This window comes from Lepisosteus platostomus, chromosome 17 (assembly GCF_059453375.1).
Source record: "Lepisosteus platostomus isolate fLepPlt1 chromosome 17, fLepPlt1.hap1, whole genome shotgun sequence".
Lineage (NCBI taxonomy): Eukaryota > Metazoa > Chordata > Actinopteri > Semionotiformes > Lepisosteidae > Lepisosteus > Lepisosteus platostomus.
The window spans coordinates 21,922,969-21,938,777 of NC_142627.1; the positions used below are offsets into that span (position 1 = coordinate 21,922,969).

The following is a 15,809-nucleotide window of genomic DNA, read 5'->3' on the forward strand; positions in this document are numbered from 1 at the left end:
GGATTTTGCCTCTCCATACATTACCACATTGACTATGAGTAAAAAGTAAGCACACCCTGCAAAATGGACACAATTCTAAGTATTTTCTGGTTTCAGTTTACAAATGCAGCATCCTTAACAACCTATGTGCACAGCACAGGGAACGTGTGAACTTGCAAACTGATGAAGACCATGTATGTGCCCCACAAAGAGCACTCTCTCTGATTCTGGGATGCAGCAGTGCAGCCCATTGTCTTTTCTGCCTAGAGTAGCGCTATGTATTTATATTTCTATACAATTATCAGCTCCACCTTTCTATGGTGCTTGTAAAGGTAACTCAGGTTAATGTGCATCAGGACAGTAAGAGTGTTACCACCTTGCAATCTGATCTCACCAGGTCCCAGGAGATAAGCAAGGCTGGGCCTAGTTGGGTTCTGGGACTGGGGACTGCAAAGGAAAACCAAAATACTGCTGCAAGTGGTGCTGGTGGACCACCAGGTGGCACTATTCCTTCTGGAGAAGAATTTATAAAACCAGCTCCCCAGTAAAGTGACAGGGGACACCATGCTGTATAAAGTGCCGTCATTCAGGTCCTTACTACTTGATCATTAAAGTTCCTGGGCTATTTTTCAAAAGATGAAGGGATCTTACTCCAATGTTCTGATTAAATTCCTTAAGCAACCTGGGCTACCCAAAGTTCTCCCTTATTTGGTAAAGGAGTTGCTCACTTGTATACCTTAAATACAGCATACGGGATCTGCTGGCGAATAATATCAGCCAGACACCACACATACCAGCACGCAGAAACATAAAAGCACCTCCTGGAATTTGGAAAGCAAACAGTGCTTTCAATTGACAAATTCAGCCTTTTAATATATGACACTCTGTAGAGATAACAGAAATAAACTTTGAAAGTTGGCACAAATTCTTAATACATTAGCTCATTCAGGAATTGTGCAATTTAAAACACAATTTTAAAAACAGCACATATTCTGCAAGAGGTTACAGGATATTTGTAGAACACTCCTATCTGCCAGAGACCGATGTGCAAAAAACTTCTCATTTACGGTAACACTCACTGACGTGTCTCATAATAGCATTTGCAGGCATGCGGCTGTTTGACATGAAGGTACCGTCACAAGGGAAATAATTCACCGAATACCCGAGGACCTGAACTCGCAGTGACTGCTCCAGACAGAAACCGAGATCAGCTGTGAAGCTCGTGACACAGATTGGGACAACATCCCCTGGATCTGGGGGCTAGCACCCCCCCTGAACCTCCTGTCCACTCCACCCTTCCCTCACTCGGGAACGGGACCTCACCGCCAGCATCAGGAATCCGCACCAGCACGGTTTTCACCACCGCTGCGGGCATCTGGTTACAGTCACTACACACCCTAAACCGCACTACCTGGGTGAATTGGCTTTTAGGCCGCATGAACCAAAAACCAAATATGGCCGTTCCTGTGAGGAACACAACATGGGAATGCACGACGCGGTCTGATTTTCAATACAGTATCAACATCGCTGCAGCAAATGAAACACTGGTATTATTTAACCTGTTGTACCGGTGTTCTCTCCCCTTACTGACATGTTCCTCAAGCCCTTCTGTATGCAGCACATTTACATTCCGGAAAAGCAGCCTGCTTAGACTCAGGCGGGCTTTTCAGTCGCAAGTGTGAACGCGCAAGGTCATCTTAAACTGCAAGTATGAACGGGAGGCGGGATTCAATCTGAATCGGCCCAGGATCAGCCTAATAAGTGTGAACAGGGTCTGAGAAAGAGGCCGAGGGTTTGTCACGTCCGCGACAAACGTGTGGGCAGGAATAGAAAAAGAAAAAAGTTCCTCAATGCTCATGGCAGCCACGTCCCCTGCCATTTGCAGGTGTGAGATCCCCAGAGCTGCTCAATCCCTCTCCATCTACTTTTTAACCATTACATTCCCGGTGAATTCCCAGTGCTCCTATCTAAACATCACGCCTGCTAACAGGCATGTAAATTACACTTGGGTCTTCAACTTAAAAGCCTAAGATCCAGACTCAACCAAAACTTCCACTCATCCAGCAATCCCCGATACAAACCTGGTCATGAATAGAAACGGTTTGCTACAGCTGTGTTGCTGCTGGCAGGGCTGGAGGCTTCCTTTAATCAAGCCCTAAGGCTTGCCTTAAACCACAATATTTACATTTCAAATAGAAACTGTTTTAAATATGTAAACACTCCACCATACTTACAGTAAATATGCAGCAAACTTGGACGTAATTAAACCTGCCTTGGAACCTTGACCAATGACAGTGCTTCTCCTCCACTGACGGCTGTTAGCATGGTGGTGTGCTGGCACAGGCACCTGCATGAAAGGTCTGAAGAGGCTGCGAAGCTTGCAATCACACAGGAGATGGAAAGAAAGGCACAGCTGATGAGTTACAGCACTCAGAGGATGAGAGCGGAAAGAGCGCTTCATACCGTCCTCCATCCCTGAGTTCATAGATATGAAACTGCCATAACATTCCTGGGTCCAAAATGACAACAGAATATTAATTGGCCAGATGCATCCCTTTGCCAGATGACCATATGGAGCCACAGTTAGTTATTTAGCTTTAAAGGCATAATGTTGACACGGGAGTAATTCACGAGGGCATTCGTTAATGTAGCACTCGGGCTGTGACAGGTGAAGAAGAAGAACTCTAATTAAATCAGCAATACCCTCTGCTATTTCGGCTCGCTCATCAGGTGAGAGAACACTTCAACGGCGCGTTTATCTCTCAGGCTTGCCTCTTTGTTAATGACCTTTCAAGACAAGCACAGCCGACTTTTGGAGACGGTTTCAAAGATGATACGGTGACATTGTAACAGAAGCACCCTGATCTAGCTCGGGTGAAGCCACTCGACTAACTGGGCTCCCGATTTAAAATTCACTTTGAGTCTCTGACTACAAGCCATAACGTGAGAGCTTGACAGCACAGTTTGTCCACAGCTATAGTTATGAGAAGGTGTTTCACATAGCATTAGAGACTAAAGACTACAGAAAAAAAATCTTAATTACATTATAAACATGCTGATATTTATTAAGATGCTGGGCATTATATTCTTTTTAAATCTGTATTTAAAATTTTAGATTTAATAAAAAACAAAACTATAACTTAATCAGCATCACAACGAAATGCCAAAAGAACAAAAACAGAACTGCTACCTGACTTGCTTGGAAGTTATACATCTATACCTAATGAACAACAAAGCCCTGAAGAAAGGGGTCCTGCTGTATAATACACAAGATGAAGTGCCAGGCACAATGGATTCAGGAGGAAAACTCAAGCCCTGAAGCAATGGCTGTGGAACAGCCTTCATTTTACAGCTGTGAGTACTGAGCTGAAACCTGCCTGTCCGAGGTGCAACCGGCGAGTTTAAAGCAGACTTTTATCTCCTACTTGTAGCTGCACATCACATAAAACCGAATTCAATTCTACAAGCGTTAACCAGTGCAAAGGTTTTTAATATGAGATACAAATGGAAAAACAAAGCAGTGATTACCTAATGCCGGATGTACAAGGCTTGTAGCCTTCTGAAACACAAATCAACAAAAAATGTTTTAATAGGAAAGGAACCAAGCTCCACGAAAGTATTGAGAGGAAATGAATGAAAGGAATATGCATGAAGCTCTGATTACTCCAACTCATGTTATTTCATAATAGGCACTGATCAGCTAATTGACAATGAAATGCACTTTCACTCAACACAGCCAATATAACAGCTTTACTTACTTTTTTCAGCAGATATAAACCTATGTGAGCTCCTAAATCTAAAATATGGATTTAATATATTAAATGTAATTCATATTAGTAACTCATCATCTAGATATGTGGTGCAAAAGAGTGCCGTCAGATCTGACATACCCGCTACCCATCAATAAGATGCACAGCTCAAAAGTGTTGAACGTTAAAAAGCTCATCCACATCCACTCATTGAGCCCGTTTACCTGCTAGTATGGAAGTGACCTTCCGATCGCATTCAGCCACTTCTTGAAGCAGCCAGCGCTGGGTTCTACAACACGACTGGGCAGCAAACGACACACAGCAGAAGGAATGTCAACATCAGAAATCCCTTCGTTCGCATTACCTGCGAGAACGACTAACAGCTGCATTTGAATACAAATGTTCCAAGAGCACGATCACAGCACTGGAACTGTCATCATTATGTGCTTCTGGTGCCCAGGAGCAACCTGCTGTGCCATTTACCAGATGTAATATGATTCCTTTTTGACTAATTTGGCCTACTGGAGACAAAAACAAAAACATTAAGGATAGCTGAACAGTTTTGGCAGCATTGCTGCATTTTCTTTAATGAATGCTGCTGCAGCGAATGTCTCCCACATGACTGGGAGAGAACAGTGAAAACCGTGCAAAAATAACGGAGCAAAACCGTTGTGCCCGATTTCTTCCAAGCCTGCACACTGTATTTTAAACATCTGGTTCTTTCAACATCTGTCCCACAGGACCATTCCACTGCAAGTTTATGTTCGCATTTTATACCACATGAATTTTAAATTCTCCAGGCACCCTCGAAAAGGTAATGTACAACATCCAACTGCCACAAAAAGAAGTTTCCTATATAACTGTTCTTGAGGTTACAGGTGCAAATGAAACATAAAAATACAAAGGGAAATGTAAGATTTGTGCTGCCTTAGAAGCCTTCTGGGAAGCAGTTAGTTTATAAACTGGTAAAAGTATTAATGAGACGAAATCTCAGAAAAATGACAATCAACACTTGCATTTCCGAACAACAAATGACTGCACAATAAACCTCCTGGGGCACAAAGCTGTGTTCGGTTCAGGAATTTTTATTCAATTCTCAATCGGGGAATAAACAATTGCTCGGTTTCCAAATGCACACACGTTGAGGCTGCATGTCACATACAGCAGCCTCCGAGTTTGCAGCAAACAGCTACAAACTAAGAAACCATACACTTATTCAGTAATAAAACACTACGGGGTACACAGCACATATTCGGTTGTCTAAAAGCTACAGTATAAGTCATCCCTGGGAAACACACAGGGACGTAACTAATGTACCAGCAGACGGTAATGGCGGGATCTGCAGCCTGGGGACAGAGAATATTTGTTACCTAGGCGTGAAGTCGGAGCTCTGCTCTGTAAACCCGACACCGCAGACACACACGTGTGCACACATACAAGTTTAGCCGCGGGGCACAGAGACGGCACTAGTTTGTCTTCATCACAGGACTGCGTCTCCACCTCTCGGGAAAGATGAACATTTGGCAGCTAATTTAAAGGCTGGTGCTGGTTGTCAGAAATTATCCAGCAGACGCTAATGGAACATAGATCACGATGTGGGAATTTAAAACAAAAGCTGCTGGTGCAAATCCTCCTGCAGGACCAGAAGAGGAAAGGAGCGAATGCTGGGAAAGCACTCAACAGCACGAGAGGGAAGAATGGAAGTCCGTTCACTGAGACGACTGGAACATCACGGGACAGAAGGCTGCCCCTTTCTTCCCTCATTTCAACTCCCCAGGGCTCCCCCATTGGATAAGGGGCCCAGTTTACACTAAGCCCCTTGTGTGTGCTGCAGCAGACTGGGAAGTGTGGAGAAGAGAAGGATAAGGAAAAAACAAATCTGTTTTCTAGGTCCATGCTTCAGTAGCTGAGAACAGGAGAGGACTGAAGCAGCACCTGTAGAGAGTTTAGAAGAGACAAAAACGGGGAGCGGCATGACCAGAGCAGCCGATTTACTTCACATTCCTCTCTGCAGACAGCATGAACAGGTACAATCTCCCGAAAAGCTCTGTGCTAAGCAGGAATGGCTGAAAAATCAAACACATGGCACTGAAATAACTATAAGGTCTTGACTCAATTAAAGAACATTTAATTCACGCAAACTTCAAAATACAAATACTTAAAATATCTTTCTAACACTGGACAGTCCACAGTCCTGTTGTTCCCGGCAGTTAAACTACACTGTAGAAGCATCAAGAATTAGAGATCATTTAACCTTCAATATAAAACAGCGCCTATTGCTGACCAGGCTTAAGAAACATCAAGATAGCAAGAAAAGGACAAGAGGCAGTTTGAGCAAGCTGGAAATATACTTTCACACCAGAGCACAGAGAACAATTTTACACAACGAATAAAGAAAGGATTTGGGGCGACAAAAGGTCTCATCGGGAATGATTTAATCTTGCAAGAGAAACGGACAGAATTTCAAGAGAGAAGACCAATCTAAGCCATTCACAATTCCACACAGATCTTAGAATGAAAGAATTGTCCTTTCCTGTAGTTTCAGAAAGTCACATACAAAAGACTATAATTTCCAGGGCTCTTAAGAGCTTTGGATATAAACCCAGCACAATGTGTCGGCTATCAGCAGCCATATCTCCAGTCTGGAGGTCAGGAGAACTGTCTGTGCGAGATCAACATCGACAAGTTAATAGACTCTTTGAACATTTGTCCCTCTTGAATACAGCAGTCCCAGCTATACATCTACCATGAGACAAGTAATCATATAGTTGCCTTCATAAGTTTAAAATAACACCCTCAGAGAATCTTCCAAGTGCTTCTGATGCTGCACAGAAATCAGAGCTTAAAATCCCTAAAAGCACAGAGTGTTATTGGATATGGAAATGCTAATCCCAAGAAGATGTTTTTATTGCTTCCCATCGTTTTTCAACAGTCATACCAGGTCACTTCGCAGCAATGGAGTAAGTCGTGTTATAACTTAAACAGGGAGCACTACTACTCCTACGACTACTACTAATAGAAGCGTTAGCAATCATTCCATTCTTAGCTTCAAGAATATTTTTGAGAATTACTGTCTGGCATTATTTGTAAGACTCTTTCCTGAACACATGAAGTGGAAATGCTGGAAAGCATCGCCTTGCTGAAAACCACAGCGATTTAAAGAGTGACAAGTACCGCAGTTCAGTCCTCCCAGAGTCTGGCTTTCATCATTCCTCTGTCATCACAGAAACAACGACCTTTTCAATCGTAGCTTTTGGAAAAACATATATCTGGCCCTCTTACAACCTCCTAGGCATTCTTGCTCAGCGCTTCTCATTCTGAAGGGAAATGACAGAGCCAGTGAATTAGAAACAAGGAGACGGACTTCAGAGAGCTTCCCATGGGGGAAACGCAACTGAATGGAACCTGTAATCATTCATTTACAAAACCGTCTCAGAATGAAATGAGAGGGGAGGGCATCAAGTGAAGGCACCACTCTATCTCTACAGGAAATCTGTAGAAAAAGATCTAAAACAGCTCTACACTATCAAGGTTTTTTTTTCCCTGTCAATAGTTACAGTGCTAACAGCACTTATATAAATATAAGCACTGATTGCCTGGACTGACTTTTGTATTCGTGCACACGGAGATCAGAAGAAAGCTAGTACTTCTTTCATCTTCAATATAGCACATAGAGATAAACCATTAATTTGCACGGATGCCTTCACGACCATCTCCAAGCCTGTAAAACCCTGAGTACATTCAGCACGCAGGCCTCTGAAGCACTCATGAATAACAAGAACTAGATCTCTGACAAACCCTTTCCATCAGCGGATGCTGCTTCAACTAACGCACAAGCAGAAGTGATTCATGCACCAGTCAAAGCTGAACATCGACTGTCCGTCTGCAGGTGACGGGGACCTGGCTCACACGGCCACGCCGTCTGGCTGGGTCGGAAACGAAGCACCTGTCTGGGCCAGACTGGGAGACACTGGCCTGCTCTTGGTCTGAGGCTCACCCATGATGGGGCAGTCTGCTGGCAGGGCTCGCTGGGCACCGGCCAGCGGGGGCAGCTGTAGTAGTCAAGCCATGTTTTTCTTCTCCTTTTTTTTTCTGGGAATACAATATTGTTATAAGCATAACAAAACAAAAAAATCGACACGCGTGCCAAATATTCCAGGTGCACCTTTTATGGACTGTTTATGTAAAAGACTCAGCAGAACGGAATCCAGACAACCAAATTTTTAACCAGCTCTAAATACATAATTATGGCCTTCCTGGATTTCCTGCTGCATAGGCAGCAGCACAAAAACAAGATAAACTGCCAGGCTTTTAAGACACCGCTAACAGCCACCATCTTGGCCGACGGAGGGCGCAGAAGCAGCTCCCTGCTTAGACGAGCAGCAGGCCGACATCAGGGCAGGGAGACTCCGGTCAGCCCGGCGGGAAACAGCACACTGGTAAAGCAAGGCCTGACGCCGACACGCCCCGGTATTTCAAACTCCGCAAGAAGCACGGGAGATACTAGAAGGGGGCGGATTCTTGATAGATAGAACAGCCGCGCTTTCAAAAGGAAAAGCCCCTGTACAGAGCAGCCATGTCTCACTGGAAAGACCTCGGTGTGAGGCTCAGCCAAGCTACTGCCCACCTACAGAAACTAGAGTCAAGTGCCTAAGTACAGACAGAATACTCTGTTCTAGACGAGCTCTCTGAAGGATCTGCGCAGTTTGAACCCCATATTACAGGCTTTTTGAGCCAAGTGGTTTTCTATAAGAAGGTGCTAAGTACACAGAAAACAAGTGGATTCAAGTGTAGGTTTGAATATCTTCATTGTTAGCCCTTTTCATTGTCCTTTTCTATCCTTTAAGGAAGAATTCTGAATTCTAAAAGTAATGGACTTCCCACACATTTAGCGATTGTTTCTTAATTTACTAAAGGTTTTATTATCTCTGACCCTATGAAGAGGCAAACATTTCCTTGTAAAATAAAGTCCTGAGTAAAATAAGAGGGAAAGATCTTTACAATGCTAAAACTATGTACAATAATTAAAGAACAGTGTAATGTCTGCTCAAGGCATTTTCTTCCTTTATTTATAAAGCTGATAGCAGCTCACATGTTCTGGTACAGTGGTCAGAGCAGAGCTGCAGTTACAAGCTCAATTAACAGGTTCCACTAAACTAAGAGCTCAAGAATGCAAAGTGCAAGCTTGATGAAGGAAAGTCTAAAAGCCTGTTATCTCCAGCCAGCATCACAGTTCAGCATCTAACCTTTGATTTCTTACTCATTCAGTAAATCTCTTAGGTGTGTCTCTGTATCTTATTTAAAGACATTTATTCCATGCAATCTTTAAAATCCTACACTAAAAGAAAGACGTGATCATCAACCCGAACATACAATCACTGCTATCCTTAAGCTTAATTTTAGCCATGAATTAAATATCAAGCTGTCTGCAACTCATTCAATTAGGTACAAGTGGCTTTTTTTTTTAAAGAAAATCTATACAAGGCATATTCTATATTGCCATAACCTGTTCCCAACAGCACGAACAAGCTACAGACAATTCCTGGTCTGGGTCCTGAGCCCATCTTTTCCAGGATGGAGATGTAAAGGGAAGCTAAGTACAAACAGCAGGCCTTGGAAGCGAGCTTCGGAGGATGTGTCCTTGTGCATCAGCCGGCAGGCGGATACCCTTTATTAAAACAGACACCAGCAGAAAAGTCCTGCCCGTGCTGCAGTCAGCGCGCCACTCAATCACATACTAGTTACTGAGGCTCCCTTCTCCACTCCTGGGGAAAAAAGCCCTTCCTTGCTTCTCAATGACGTCTGGCAGGTGCAGATTGATGACTCATGAAAAATGCAGACATTCATTAACCTGCAACAACGACTTTGTAGTAAAACTCTAGAAGAACCCATGCTCTGCAGGTTAAGAAGCAAGACCTTTTCAAAAGACGAAGGTGAAAACAGATACTGATACTAAGATCGCAACACTTTGGAATTTCTGTGGATTCATGTGCAATATCTGAAAAACATTGTCCAGTAAAGGACGCACTACCTGTGCAGCTGGGCCATACACTAGTAGATTATGATTTTATTCACACTTTTACATCCCCATAATGACTTCCAATTAAGGACACTAAAGCACCTCCAATAAATACTGCACAGCAACTATACAATGAACTTGATGGGATTAAAGTTGACAGAAACAGGATGCATATTTTATAACCCAGCACATGTATTCATAACTGCTGCTAGAACCAGCTCACGCTTGCCTCTCAAATCTGTTTTTAAAAGATCCATCTCTAAAACATCACGAACTGCACCGCTTGAGTTGCCTCTTTAATCCAAATCTTACTTAATTTGTTCGATATGACGCAACTGGCTGAAAACTTTGCTCATACTGATGATCCACACAAGATATGCATGAATCATACATCTGATAGCCTACACACTCATCACAAATGAATCTACCTTGGGCTTCTGGGTACTTCAGCCCTTTATACAGCAATAGCACATAGTACAAAACATGTTCTCAACTTTAGTAGTGGGAGTTTCTACATTTTCTGAAGAAAAACATCCTGACATAAAGATGTTGATAGATTATTATGGGAATTTATTCAGAATGAGCTATTAAAATCTATTACCGTATTCAGAGATGTATAATTACAGAAACCGGTAAGAAAACTTTTCACAAGCAAGTCACACCAGTGCAACACATCAAAAACAAGCTGACCTTTCTACAAGACATCATAACACATCTACAGAAACCAGGACCACGTATTGTAGGACCAGACAGGGAGACGATAGACGCGTGTGCTGTCTCACTCCTGACCCAGTGTGAAGTTCAGTGTTTGCTTTGAGACATGACAGCAACCAGACCGAAACATTATTACAAGACTTTCATGAGCTCATCACCGAGTGGGTAATTTCATCTTAAGATGATGAACTGTGTAAAACGGTACAGACCAGTGCACTTTGTTCAGTAGCTATTACTAACATTAGTTAATCTCGGGATGAAACCATAACAGCTGACTCAATTTGCAAATGCAAATCCAAAAATATGCAAATCGATTAAAGTCATTTCCACAGACCCAGGAAGCTTATCTACTACCTTACAGGAGTCTTAGTCGGTTCTAGTTCCAACACAAACACATAAGTCCTACATTTCCCCGACAAATATTTCGATCATTCCAAAAATGAAATGGAGACACTTACAACAGTATTAAACTTTCTAGTTTCAGACCAAACACAGGCAATGCACAAATAACCCGGGGATAAAAGCCACGCGAGAGAAAAAAATAAAATTACCGATGAAGTACCTTAGCCTCACCCCGAAGAAACCAACACGTTCAGACGGCTATTCAAATGAAACGCGCCAGGTTTACTTTCAATGCTAAGTGTAGGATTCCCAGCAGGATAACGCGAATTGCGTTTCATCTTCAGCCACACACTTCTGCATTAGCCAAACCGTAATGAATTAATTATGAGAATCGTAAGCAGCTGTAAATGCACTGCAGTTAAACTATATGTGATCAAATTTAAATAAGCCGACAAATAGTCCTTTTGGTCTGGGGATTTCAACTAGGAAAAAAAGGAGTTTTAAGCAGGAGCATTCAGCATGCACAAATACCTGTGTAAACACACATGCACTTGCATCTATATAACAATGTCTGCGGCTATATGCGCGTGCATTTAAGGCTGAATATTTCTCTCGCTGTTCGTTTATAGCCGTGCAGACACGCATATTCTGAGAACTGTTATTCACCTGCACTTTCACCACACACCAGTTGTTGATTTCGGGAGTGATTAATGGCTGATACTTCTGGCACTGCTCCGTGCAGTGGTGCTGGCGAGACGAGCGCCGCAGGGCTCCGCCGAATTCCTCGGACCCACTCGCGGCTTCTCACGCTTCACAGAAGATCAACGGCAAAAAAATAAAATAAAAAAATCACAGGGTGGCTCCCTTTGTGACTGCAAAACAGTGCACGCCTCGGTGCTGCCGTTGGCCGATTTTCCCCGAGGTTTGTCCGTGAATTTGAATTTCTTAGCGATTCGGGCTCGGTTCGGTTCGGCTCCCCGGATCCGGCCAGCCGGTTTCGTACATAAGCCGCACTCGAATGAGTGTTTTTTTTTTTTTTTTGGTACCGCTTACCACAAAAGCTTCAACGCGAGACAGTTTTCCTCTCTTACCTCAGCACTTTCCAAAGGGTGAGAGGGCAGACTCCAATTCAATCCCGAGGCTCAGTCCGGGATAATAAACTTTATCCGCTGGCACCCCACATAGCGCAACATCCCTTCTCCGGGCAAGTTTCCGTGCCTCTGTCGCCCGCTGTTGCCGCTGTATTTCACCGCACGGGTCACACGCCCTACCCGCCCGCCTCCAGCCTGCCCAGTCCCGCCCGGATCCGCTATCCCGGTTTCGGCTGTTTCGCTTTGGGATAAAGTTTATCTCCTTCCCTGCGCCTCTGCCGCCATCTTCCCCCGCGGGGCACGCCGGGTAATCCTCAGGAATCCCCACGCACGGCGCGCGCTGACGCCGGTGTGTGTGTGTGTGTTCTGGGATGCCGGCGGGGAAGCGGAGGCTGTTCTGAGAGTATACCTGCCGCCGATGCGTAACACGGAGAATCTGGAATTAAAACGATTTCCCGTAATCCTGTGATGGATGGGTTTTTTTTTTTTTGTGCGTGTGTGATGCAGAAAAGATTCGCCTTCCCATCTCCGGATCATGACATGGTCCATTTCGGCTCACCTATAGATCCTAACAATTCCTTGTCTTGGAAACCAAGACTAGTTAGACCCAAGTTAAGAGTTTTGTTTTCATTGGTCATGCTGTGTCCCGCCTAGTCACCCTAGTAATTTTCACTGCGTTGGTTTTTATTCTTGGAGGGGGCAGCATGGAGGGGTCACAGTAAATATTGCTGCATTGCTGCACAGCTGTGCTGGGGCCCTGTGGTTAATTCCAGACTGTGTGTCTGTGTGTGTCCTGTGATGGACTGGCCCTGGTGTGAGTGTTTGTGTCTGTGTGTGTCCCGTGATGGATTGGTGTCCTGTCCAGGGTGTTTCCTGACCGTGTAGTGGATGATGCAGTTAGACAACAGGTGGCTCCACTTTCAGCAGGAAGAGACCAGGGTACCTTAAGAATGACAGAATGGTTAAATGAATGTTTTTTAATACCATCAAAATGCCATCTTCAAATGTCTAAATTGTGTTGGTAAGAATCTACAATACAGTGTATCTTTGGTTCACAATTATACCATTCTCCAGATGAAGATATTGATTCCAAGTGTTTATTGGTCATACTGTGACGGTCGTCTGCTTCAGTAGTAGCGATCGCCTGGTCACCAGTGATGAGTAATCTGTTGATCTGTCTGTTTGATTTCATATATGGATTTTTTTCTGGCTCTGGGGTGGTGATCAGGGCTCAGGTGAGCCAGACCTCAGTGAGGTCACACCTGACAACACGGAGAAAGCTCATGAGCTCCTCTGATGACAGTGAGTTCCCAGTTGAGGCCAGTTCACATTGGACACGGACAAAACCCAGTACCTTCCAGGACACAGGCTCTGCCGATTCTATATTGTTGTAGGATACTTTTTGATTCCAATTGTATCAGACTAAATCACACAGATTCCAGTTCTATAGGCAAGTCAAAGGCAATCTGATCCTACTCTTTCTTGAATCGATTCTATCAGAACCCTTTGTTATCTCTCGGTTTCTCATCTTTACTGTGATCTGTGTTCTTTCAGTATTATATTATCAGTATGGCTCCTTTTCCAGAACATGCTCAGAATTTGGACTTTAATTTTGTCTTTGTGTTGTTTGGGTACGTTTTTAGAACTGTAAAGCTTATTTCTGAGCCTTAATGTTTAACTGACAGAGAAGAAAGGCAGGACAATACATGTTTGCTAGCATTGCCAACAGCCCCTGTAGTAGTAACTGGGATGCCTCGTTGGAAAAATTAGATGTAGAGGTCAATCAGTGACATTACTTTTCTGTCAGCCATCCCAAACAACTTGTGGATAGTAAATAAAATAACCTATAAAAAAGGCTCCGCAAGAGACAATGCAGGGAAACATGAAACATGACATCCAGCAGCACTGAGTGAATTTTGAGCAACAGTTTTCCTTTAAAAATAATTACACAAGATTCAGGCTCTTAATCAAAGTGCTCCAAAGTGGACAGCGTCATGTCAACACTGACCCCGGCTGTGCTGAAGGGTGGGCTGGTTATTTTTCAAATAACCCCAAAAATCACTTTGAATTCCTGCAAACGAGATGTTTCCCTCAGTGTCCAGATCCTGCTGCGAGAGAGAGGTGGGAGGACTAGCAGGGCAGGCCCGTGCTCAGCCTGCTCGTGACGCCTCCAGACGGTGGACCGCCGAGCAGAAGGCCGCTCAGTGTGACGCCCCTCGGGGTCAGCCAGTACAGGAGCTCGCGGTGTCATAGGCAGGCTGCAGGCGGCACACACAGAGCCTGCTTGCGGCTTCCCACTTTAGAACGGAAGACACAGAGGAAAAGGCCACTTTCAACAATTTTCAGCGTCACCTGCTAGAAAAAAAAAACCCGCACCGTAATGAATGTTCTTCATCAAAATAAATCCCGTCCAATCCTCCCAGCTGGAGCGGCTAGTGTTGGGTCTTGGCAATGAGCAACAGAAGCACGTGGGTTAGGATTTTCAATTACGCCCAGCGGGACGGTTTGCAAATCTGCGCCAGGCAGGATTCTTCTTTTTTTTTTCCAATATATACTGGTGTTAAAGCAGGAATTTGACCTTTCCGGTGTTCCTCAAAAGGCAGAGATATTTTGTTAAAAAAGCAAAATTAAACATCCTTAAGAAACGGATTTTCTCCTGCATTTCAGAACTACTATTTCTCCATTCGAATGGGGCACCTGAATGAAGGCCAAAAGTAAACCGTTATAAATAAATTGAATAGCGCCACATATTTCCCCACTTGCGAGGAATATTATACTTTTATTTTAATAACGGTGTTCTAACAGATCAAACAGGCATCCATTTCTTTCCCTCTTCATTGCAGCTCAGGATCTTGGGGGAGCCAGAGTCTATCCCAGTAGGCAACAGTCTAAGGCAGGATACACCCAGAACAGACACACAGACACAAGCACGGACACACTCACACCAGGGACAGTTTACCTAGAAACCAGTTAACCTACCAGTATGTCTTTGGACTGTAAAAGCAAACCGAAACACTTGGAGGAAACCCATGCAAACATGGGGGAACATGCAAACTCCACACAGACAGCACCCCAGCTCTGAAATTGAACCCAGAGCCCCAGCCCTGCAAGGCAACAAAGCTAACCATTGGATCACCTTGATTGCCCAGAGCAATCATAATCTAAACAACACATCGCTACTTTTCTGTGATTGGTATCATGTTTTTGGTTCCTAACAGTTCACAGGATATACTGAGAGCACGATGTGTTGGGTAAACAGAGTCTGTGGGTCACAACAGCCTGTGAGAGACACGCTGCTGGTGGACAGTCTCTGAAGAGTTGGCTGACGGCACGTGTTCGCTCTCAGCCCCTCGCTAGGAGCTGAAACACGCTAGCAGCGCACCTGCCGTGACCTCGACATCTATTCAAAACAGGGTTACAGCCAGCGCAGGGAATGGCGACAGCTTTCACTCTGTCTAAAACCGCCGTTTGAACCCCCTCTCTGACAACGCAGGTTGGCCGTTTTCTTTCCTGAGCAGTCCTGTCACAACAACACTTTGCAGCGGTGTGACAGGAACATTTTGAGGTATACAGTAAGTCAAGTCACACCAGCATTGTCTCGAATTCCTAGAAGTCTCCTGCCCAGATCTGTTTCCCGCAGGTCTACAGACAGCCACCAGCTACAGAGTGCGTCTTGAAAATGACAAAGGCAGTCACGTCAGTTTCCCAGCAGGAAATACTGAATCCTGCTTCAAGCGCATGCTTGACATGACACTACATGTCGGAGCTGTTTGAGGTCATGTGGATTTAAGAGACTGACATTTTATCAGTGACTACAAAATCTGTTTAGAGTCATAGAGCAAACGTAACCTGCCGTTGACTGTGGGGTTTTCAGCCACAACGTTTAAACACATACCAAAAAAGACTTTCACAGCA

The 15,809-nt window shown here is 44.2% G+C and overlaps 1 protein-coding gene across 4 annotated transcripts in view; it reads right to left on the reverse strand.

The window, feature by feature from the left end:
• The window catches only part of tjap1 (tight junction associated protein 1 (peripheral)), a 63,946-nt gene extending 51,726 nt beyond the window's left edge, over positions 1–12,220 (reverse strand). Inside the window, exons 1-2 of one of the 4 annotated variants that reach the window (XM_088609690.1) lie at positions 11,895–12,219; positions 11,470–11,612 (exon numbers count right to left, since the gene is read on the reverse strand). The gene's annotated coding sequence lies outside the window, so the exon portion shown is untranslated. Of the gene's footprint in view, positions 1–11,023; positions 11,153–11,469; positions 11,613–11,894 lie in introns of those variants that run through there. The other 3 variants (XM_088609695.1, XM_088609689.1, XM_088609692.1) reach the window with 3 other exon arrangements.
• Between the last annotated feature and the right edge of the window lie 3,589 nt (positions 12,221–15,809).